We start from the raw sequence: 8991 nt of genomic DNA, 5'->3' as shown, positions 1-8991 counted from the left end.
ACTTAAGTGTGTGCTTCAATTTTTTGTTTTTTAATTATTAGGGCTTTTAGGAAATTTTTTGTTTTTGAAAAATAGTTTTAGCATAACCAAATGCCTTTGGAAAAAAAATTCAGTATTTAGAAAAATTTAGAAAATATTTTCACAGTTGAAAAATTAGATTGGTGATTTTTCTAATAACGATTTTAGAGAAAATATTTTATTTAAAAATAATTAAAATAAAAACATTCTACTTTTAAAAATCTATTATGAAATTTTAACAACGGTCTTAAAACACGTTTATTAACCTTTAATACAAAACAAAGATTATACTTTGATTATTAAAATTATTAGGATTATTTTTTTTAAAAAAGAATGATAATATTTTTAAACATTAATAAATAATTATAATATTTTAAATTTTCAAATAAATTTTAATTTGTTTAAAAATGTACATTACATTAAAAAAAAATATAGAACTAGTGCAAAATAGTTAATATAATAATAAATATTATAAATGCTAGCATTAACAATAAAAAATGATAAAATTATTGGAAGGTTTTTTTTTCTTTTTTCTTTTTTATCTTAAACTCCTAGTGAAATTAGGGAAAGGAGGGTCATGATTAAATTTAATATCTTATTTCTCTTATTTTAACTTTTTATGTAATAATTAAATAATTTAAAAATATATAAAAAAATAATTACATTTGTTTCTTGTTCATACTATTAAAAATTATTAGTTTATATAGATTTAGAATTTATTTTTCTTTTGTACAAATTCAAATTTCTTTTGACAATGTTCTCAAAAACAATTTTAAAAAATTAAAACAATTCCAAATTATTTTTTAAAAACAGGGGAACTCTTAAAACACATTTGATTATTAAAATTATTATTATTTTTTTTTTTTAAAAAAGAATGATAACATTTTAAACTATTAATACTGCTGCAAATTCATTACTTCTGCTAGGTGGGTAACAACTTTTTTTCTCTCATTATTGATTATTCACTTCTGTTGGGGTGGGTAACAATTGTTTTCTTTCATTAATTACTTCCGGTGGGTGGGTAAAAGTTCTAAAGGCCACCACCATTCTCTCACTCGAGGCATGAAGAAGCCCTTTTCTGAAGCTGCCCTCCGGACGAGAGAATCCCTAAGAAGGCCCTATTTTCCTCTTCCACTCTCAATCCTCGCAGGTTCTAATCTAATCATCTTATTTATTTATTTATTTTGCAACCCCCGTTCGATTCCCAAGAAAATCCATCCCCCATTTGATTTCCGGGAAAATTCATCCATGCAAAACCCCCAAGGAAAACCAAAAAAATTCCTTTTTTTTTTTGCTGCCTGTGTTTTCTGGATCTGTTCTAGGGCTCTTTGCTTTTATGCCACTGGATTTAAATTTCACGAACCCTAAATCCACCTCGTTTGATTTCCGAGAAAATCCATGCAAAATCCCCAAGGAAAACCAAAAAAATTCCTTTTTTTTTTTGCTGCCTGTGTTTTCTGGATCTGTTCTAGGGGTCTCTTTGCTTTTATGCCACTGGATTTAAATTTATCGAACCCTAAATCCATGATTTTTGAGCTAGGCTGAAGAACAAACCTTTGCCTGCAAATGATGATCAGATTACCAAATAGCATCTAATTTGTTTTTTTAAAAAAGAATTGGACAGATTTTGTATCTGGGCTGGACTGGTAAGGAAATATTGGGAAAATTCCCGAAAATTCGGTAAAAATACCGAAAAATCGGTGAAATTTCCGAAAAATTACCGAAATTTCCGTAAAGCGAAATTTCGGAGAAATATTACTTCTGCTGGGGTGGGTAACGGTAACAGTGGTTTTCTTTCATTACTTCTGCAGTCTTTCCTCTTCTTGGTCCTGTTTTCTGTATTTACTTGTGGTGCTATATTTTTCTTTTGTTGGTTTTGTCATTTGGTCATTTTTTTACACTAGTCTTTGAACGTGCAGGACATGGTTTTCATTTTGTCCTCCTCTTCTTATAAATAGAGCAGAGGAGTAATAATCTCACCATTTGTCTCCACTGTGATTCAGAAAAAAAAAAAAAAAGTTATGCTCGTTGTATCAGAGGAATATTGCCCTTCTCCAATGGGCGGCTGATAGTGATGATGCCACGATCAACTACTTTTTAAAGGTAAATTTTCAATACTTTTTTTATTTAACATTGATTTTGTTTTGTATTTCAATGTTTTGGTTTGTTTTATACTTAGATGTTTTGATTTCTGTTACATTGCAGCTGATGTCTGACTATGTGGAAGACAAACCCACTGCAGAGAGAGGAGAAAGAACTATGAACTATTTGTTTTTGGGTTTTGTATTGTGATGGATGTGAAAGACAAGGGTCATCCCCCTTGTCCTAAGACAAGGGAGTCTACTAAACCAACATCACTATTGAGAGGTGGAAACAGTGAGGACGGGTTAGTCCCTATGAAGGTTTAATTCACAGTGATGGTCAGTAATAACAGTATACCTATCTAACATGATTTTATCATTTTTATTTTTTTAATTTAAGTTGAATCATTCTTATTTTAAGACATCTAGTTAAGAAAATTATGTTAATTTTAACGGAGAATACAAGGATGTGATTGATAGAAAGGAGATTGCAATCATAAATTTAGAAGCTAGGTTTGTTAACTATGATACAAACTTGGTTTTCAGATCTGTGATTGCAATCTCCACTCTATCAATCACATCCCCATATTCTTCCAAACAAGATTAAAAAGGATAAATATGATAAAATTATGTTTGTTATAAGTATAACATTATTGTAGGACATCCACCATTGAACGAATACTCCATGAGGAGTAGTCCATTGAAATCATACAACATCAATCTCACCTTTTTACAGTGATGTTGATTCAGTTGACTCCCATGTCTTAGGATTAGTTAAGTCCTAAAAGTCTTTCCTAACTATATCAAATGTTATTCCCATTTTGACATTTTATTTCGGAGTTTTAGCTTTGATTGGTAAAGGATCAAAGAAATTTTCTAGATATGCTTGGCTATAATTTTGAATTCTTATATGTTTGCTCTAGTTTTTGTGTTTTCATGATGAAAATGTTTTTCTTTATTCATGGTTAATGAGTTTTGATGTATTGGGTGTATCCCAAAGTTTTAATTTTCATGTATATATATATATATATATATGAAAAAAAAATATGGTTTATTCCCTCATAGAGACCATATTAGAGATCAAGAATTGACTGATAAAGTAAAAACAAGTGAACAATTAGTTTATTTTCACGGTTTGGAAATTATTTATCCCATCCTCAATCTTCATCTAAGTAATATGTCATTACACATGAGTTTGTTTTTACACTGAATTTTGACCAATGGATATCAAACAACTATGTATGTATTTACATATAAAAGCAATTCTCCGGACCATAATATATTAATTTGAAAAAGTTATTTTGCATTATTATATGTAACTGCATGATAACCTATCTTTTATATTCAAGTTCTTAAATAAAATTTTGATGTTAAAATTATTTAAGAATAATTTTTAAAATTATTTTTTAAGGATCATTTTCAGACTAATTTTTATCTAAGTATTTCAAAAAATAAACATTTTATAATAGTTGTTTTTGTATATTTTGATCAAAACATAAGAGTTTGTTTTCTCGTGCTATTTAAAAATAGTTTTCTATTTTTAAAAATGGAAAACTATTTTTAAATTTTTTTAACTTTATTTGATTGTTGTTATTTGAAAACAATTTTTAAAAATAAAGTGAATAGAGAATAATTTCTAAAAAATAAGGAGTTGTTTTCATCCATTTTTAGAACTAAATGGAAAATATGAACTCGTTTAATCATATTTTTTAAAACTTATTTTTAAAAACCGTTTTTTAAGTTAAAGAATAAAAATTTGTTTTTAAAAACAAATTTCAAAAAACATGACCAAACGTAGTATAGGTTTTAGATATTCTTTTAAAAAGATTCATTTAAAAGATTAAAAAAAAAGGACATCAAATATGAATTTTCCTTTAATTTTATTTTTAAGGTAAAGCTAAAAAAATAGAAATTAAGGTTGATGGTATTTTGAAAATTTTTAATGACACTAAAAATGTAACTTATTTATTTCTTTTGCTATGAAATTGATAATCTTAGTAAATATATATATATATATATATATATATATATATATATATATATATATATATGGAATAAATAGTTTAATAATATAATAACTTTTTGGTAAACGTATTATTAAAAATAGTTTTATACCACTTTCACGTAATTTTTTTGTTTCTTATTTTTTTTGCTATTTTTTGGTATCCATTTAATATTAAATTTGTTTTTATACACTCTTTCTCTTCTATATATTATGGCATAATTGGATTATAAAAAAATTTCTCCTTATTAAATTTCTAAAATTAAAGAAAAAAAAGCATATTTTTCTATTTTCCAAGAAATACTTAGCTTTTTAGTCATAAATTTAAAGTCTTTTTCTTATAAAGGTTTGGTTTTTTTTTTTTTTTTTTTTTTTTTTTTTTTTTTTTTTTAAGCAAAAAATATCCTCCCTACTATCACATTCCACTTCTATGAAACGACACCATTTCAAATGTGCCAAACGTTCCTGGCCAGTTGATGTTAAAAAGCGGTTATTTTTTAAACTTCCGTTACCTCCCTCCTCTGAACCACCACCTCCGCCGCCCATAGTCATCCATGGCCTCTCAATTCAAACCCGCCGCATTTCATAGCTTATCGACCTCAATTCAATCGATTATGCTCATTTCATCCTTGATTAAACCCCTTCTCCCACTGATTTCTCTTGGAACTCCTTTATCAGAGCCAACACCCTCCAAGGCTTTCCACAAAATTCCCTTGCTCTCTATCTCTGAATACTTCGGAATAGTGCTAAACCGAGTAATGTTACACACCCTTTTGTCCTAAAATCTTGTTCCACCCTTAGTTAGGTGCTTGAAGGTGAACACATTCATACCCATGTTCTAAGATTGGGTTTTGGATCTAATTTGTTTGTGTGATTCTTTAATTAAGATGTGTTGTAGGTGTTTTTGTCTTGATTCTTCTTGGAATTTGTGGGCTGATATGGAGGTTAGAGATGAGGTTTCTTGGAATTCGATCATTTCAGGGTATGTGCACTGAGGGGAGGTTGAGGAGCGCGGGAGTTGTTTGAAGAAATGCCAATGAGAAGGAATGTGGTTTGACGGACTGCAATGATAAATGTGTATGGGAAAGAAAGGGATTTTGTGGAGATGTTGAGTTTGTTTTCCGGATGCTTGTTTTGGCTGATGAGGTCCAGCTCAATGCGGCAACAACAGTGTGTCTACTGTCTGCCTATTCAACTCTCTGGAATTATGGAGTTGGAAGGTTCCTTTTGGTTTTTATCGATGTTAACAAGATCCCTTTGAATTCAATCTTGGTTACTGCTTTCATAGACATGTATTATAAGTGCGGGGATGTGGAGAAAGCTTGGAGAATCTTTGATGGTGTTTCTTGTAAGAAGCTGCCTCCTTGGAATGCCATCATTACTGGATATGTGCAGCATGGACTTTTTGAGGAAACAATTGATTTATACTGTCTCATGAAAGTAGTCTGTGAAACCAAATGAGATCACACTGGTGAATGTGTTGTCCGTTTGTGCTGGCTTAGGGGCACTGTAACTTGGGAGAGAAGTTCATCTGTACCTGGGTTTAAATGGGTTAGAGCTAAATGTGATTCTTGTCACTGTTGTGGTTGATATGTAAGCAAAACGTGGTAAAATCAATGATGCTTGTTTGGTTTTTGTGAAGATGAGTGAGAAAGATGTAGCCTTGTGGAATGCCATGATACTGGTACTGGCTTACCATGGTGATGGAAGTGACTCTTTCTTTAGTGGTTTTTTCACAGATGGAGAGGACTGGTGTGTAGCCCAATGATGTCACATTCATTGGAGTTTTATCAGCTTGTAACCACTCAGGATTGGTAGAAGAGTGAATGGTTCAATTTTCTAGTATGGCTGATAAACATGGATTGTCTCCTAAACTTGAGCATTGTGCTTGTATGGTAGATCTCCTTGGCCAGGCTGGGCATGTTAAAGAAGCATATGAATTGGTCCAGAACACGATAATTCCACCTGATTCAATAATCTGGGGTGCTTTACTAAGTGCTGGCTGCATCCATTGGAATCTTGAACCAGTTGATACAATCAGTGAAACAATAACGGTATTGCAGGATCCCAATCTGGGTTATGCATTCTGTTGTGGAACATTTATGAAGAGCGAAAAATATCTACACTACCCTTAATTGCTTCTCCAACTGCAATCTCCATGTAAGTTCCTCCACCCGCTTTTCTAGCTTGTCTTTTGCTTCTTTAAGGGCCTTTGTTTCTCTTGCAGCCTAAAAAACATCGAGGAAGAATCAACACTAACCTTCATTCCCTACTCACAAGGAGTTGCATAACAAATTTGCTCAAATAATAAATTAATATTAAGAAAAGCAAACTGCATCAATAGTGTTAAGAGAAGTCAAATTCCAAGTTAAAATAGAGAAATTTCTTCCTTCTATTTGTAACATTAACTCAGTAGATTTTTGCGAAGATATTGAATCACTTTCTAGAGATATTTCATGGAAATCAAGAACATCCGATGGACTATGTAGCTATGCTCAAAGTTAGTTAGCCGACCTATGGAAGTGATTGATAGATTACCAGAGGGAAGCATTAGGTATCTTATAGATGGCTAATGTGGTTAATTATAATACATACCAGTGTACATTAGAGGTTGTTAATGTTCTGGGAGTGCAAGCAGTGGGGGTGAATGCTTTGACTGAGTTTGTTGTTGTAAGCTTTGATTTTTCTGTTGCTATACCCACTTACTATGCGTTTATGAAATTTTATTTGTTGCTTATTTGCATTATAATTTTTGAAATTGCTAATTTCTTGAAGATTCTTATACTAATTGATTGTTTCTTTTCTTTTTTTTCTTGGAATTTTTTGCAGATGGCAAGCTGACACCTTTCTGTGTATAGGGCTTTATGGGAAGGTAAGGAAAGAAAATCAAGTAAACTAATTGAGGTAAAATCAGTAATGCTGCCAAAATGAATATGAGTAAAGGCATAAAGGGAAGCCGATTAATAATTAAGTTATTTTACGGGTTTGTAACCAAGTATTGATGGAAATGAAAAAAATCATGATTGGATTATTGCCATAGGTCAAAACTTTGGAGCCCCATGGGATTTGCTGAAAACTTGCTCTTCATCTTGTAGAATTTTCAAATTTTCACACGCACTAAAGAAGGGATGCACATCACAGGTTATCATCATCTCCCAGATGCAATTTTGTTGTAGATTTCAGAGCATTTTTTAGTAGTTTACTTGAGAGTTGCCATGTATTATATAGTCTAGGATGTAAAGCCTGATTTTCACTTGCAACTATCATCTAGTGATCGAGTCTCATTTAAAGAATTGTTGAATCTGTAAGGTATATATCTCAAGATATTAGTAGGGAAGACATTTGAGAGCTAATTTGGTTGCTTCCATAGCCAATGCCCATGTAGAAGTAACCAAGGAGTTTTGGCAACCCGCTCTCATGTATCATATATTAAGAATGTTATTGCATTCAATGACACTAGGGAAAGGTTTATTGTGATTTAGTGGTTGCATTTCATTTGAAAGCTTTCATCTTTGAGCTGATATTTCTGTTGAACAGATTAGGAGCTGTGTGTGTCAAGGGGTTGTATTTTGTTTCTCTCTTCACTTAGGGGAAAGGGGTTTTGATTAAGGGTCAACAACAACTTGGTTGGGTTTCTGCTATAACATTTTCTTGTGGCCCATCTCTACATTTAGGTTGTGATGTTGTGAGTAGTCTGATAAAAATTGTGTTGCGTCATGATCTTGGAGATAGCCCATATATTGTAGTTGAAGTGTTGGTCCTCCATATTCTTCTTTTTTCAATTTGAAATTGTCACCTTTGACTCTAAGTTCTGATTATAGAGATGATTAGGTTATGTTTGGTTCCGGGAAAATACTAAGGAAAGAAAAAAAATATAAAGGAAAATGATTTTTTTCATATTTGGTTGTCCTATGAAAAATATCAAAGAAAATTAAATATAATTAAAACTAATTAAAAACTTATGTATTTTTAAATTATTTAATCTTTATATTGATGAGTTAAAATAAATAAAATGAGTTTGAAGTAACAAAAAAAAAAAAAAAATTTATTAACTTTTAATCTATTTTTTTTTTTACTTTCCTTCACTTTTTCTTTCCTTCTATTTTCTTTTGTATTTTCTTTCCCGTGCATTTTCCTTTAAATTTTATGGAACCATACATAGCTTAAAGGTTCTTTATGGATGATTCCTCTTTTTGTTCCCCTGATATTTGGATGTTATCGTATTGGACCTTTGACTCATTTTGGTGTCCCCTCTTTTATTTAATATCGCTAATATTTTTTATAAACTGTTAAATTGAAAAAAAAACCCTTAGGAGTGGTTGTTTAGGAATCATATAAATATTTTTTTTTTAAATTAAAAATAAATTTAAGAGGCTTCCCAAAATCACTTCTAGACAAACTTGGGCTTTTAGGAAATAGTTTGTTTTTTTTTAAAATAGTTTTAGTATAAACAAATGCTTTTGGAAAAAAAAATTCAGTATTTGGAAAAATTTAGAAAATATTTTCACATTTGAAAAATTATTTGTAATATTTTTCTATGTCTAATTTAATTTCCCTTTTTCTTTTTTCTTTTCATCTAAAACTCCTAGGGAAATTAGGGAAAGGGGAAGTCATAATTAAATTTTAAAAAGTTTAAATTTAATAACTTATTACTCTTATTTTAACTTTTAATATAAATAAATAAATTAATTTTAATTACATTTGTTTCTCGTTACTATTTTAATCATAAAATTAAAATGAGAATTTTTCTTTTTAATTTTTTCTTTCCTTGAACCAAACATACTATTGTAAAATTATTACTTTATAGAAATTTAGTACTTTTTTGTGCAAAAAATCAAATTTTGTCAACAAAGTTCTAAAAACATTTTTTTTTATTTAAAAAAATTAAAA

The 8991-nt window shown here is 30.1% G+C and overlaps 1 long non-coding RNA gene across 3 annotated transcripts; it reads left to right on the top strand.

Moving 5' to 3' along the window:
- Positions 1–1013: 1013 nt before the first annotated feature.
- Positions 1014–7658, top strand: LOC117921979. 3 transcript variants are annotated; one of them, XR_004652422.1, is made up of 5 exons: positions 1014–1168; positions 1938–2121; positions 2224–2438; positions 5083–6261; positions 6931–7658. It is a non-coding gene; the product is annotated as an uncharacterized LOC117921979 (long non-coding RNA). The 3 variants fall into 3 exon arrangements; XR_004652421.1 differs by lacking the exon at positions 5083–6261 and having other exon boundaries at positions 1031–1168; XR_004652423.1 differs by lacking the exon at positions 5083–6261 and having other exon boundaries at positions 1034–1168; positions 2022–2121.
- Positions 7659–8991: the final 1333 nt, after the last annotated feature.

The sequence above is a fragment of the Vitis riparia genome, chromosome 9 (assembly GCF_004353265.1).
Source record: "Vitis riparia cultivar Riparia Gloire de Montpellier isolate 1030 chromosome 9, EGFV_Vit.rip_1.0, whole genome shotgun sequence".
Taxonomy (NCBI): domain Eukaryota; kingdom Viridiplantae; phylum Streptophyta; class Magnoliopsida; order Vitales; family Vitaceae; genus Vitis; species Vitis riparia.
Note: the sequence above shows the minus strand (reverse complement) of the source record. Positions and strands in the feature narration are given on the sequence as shown.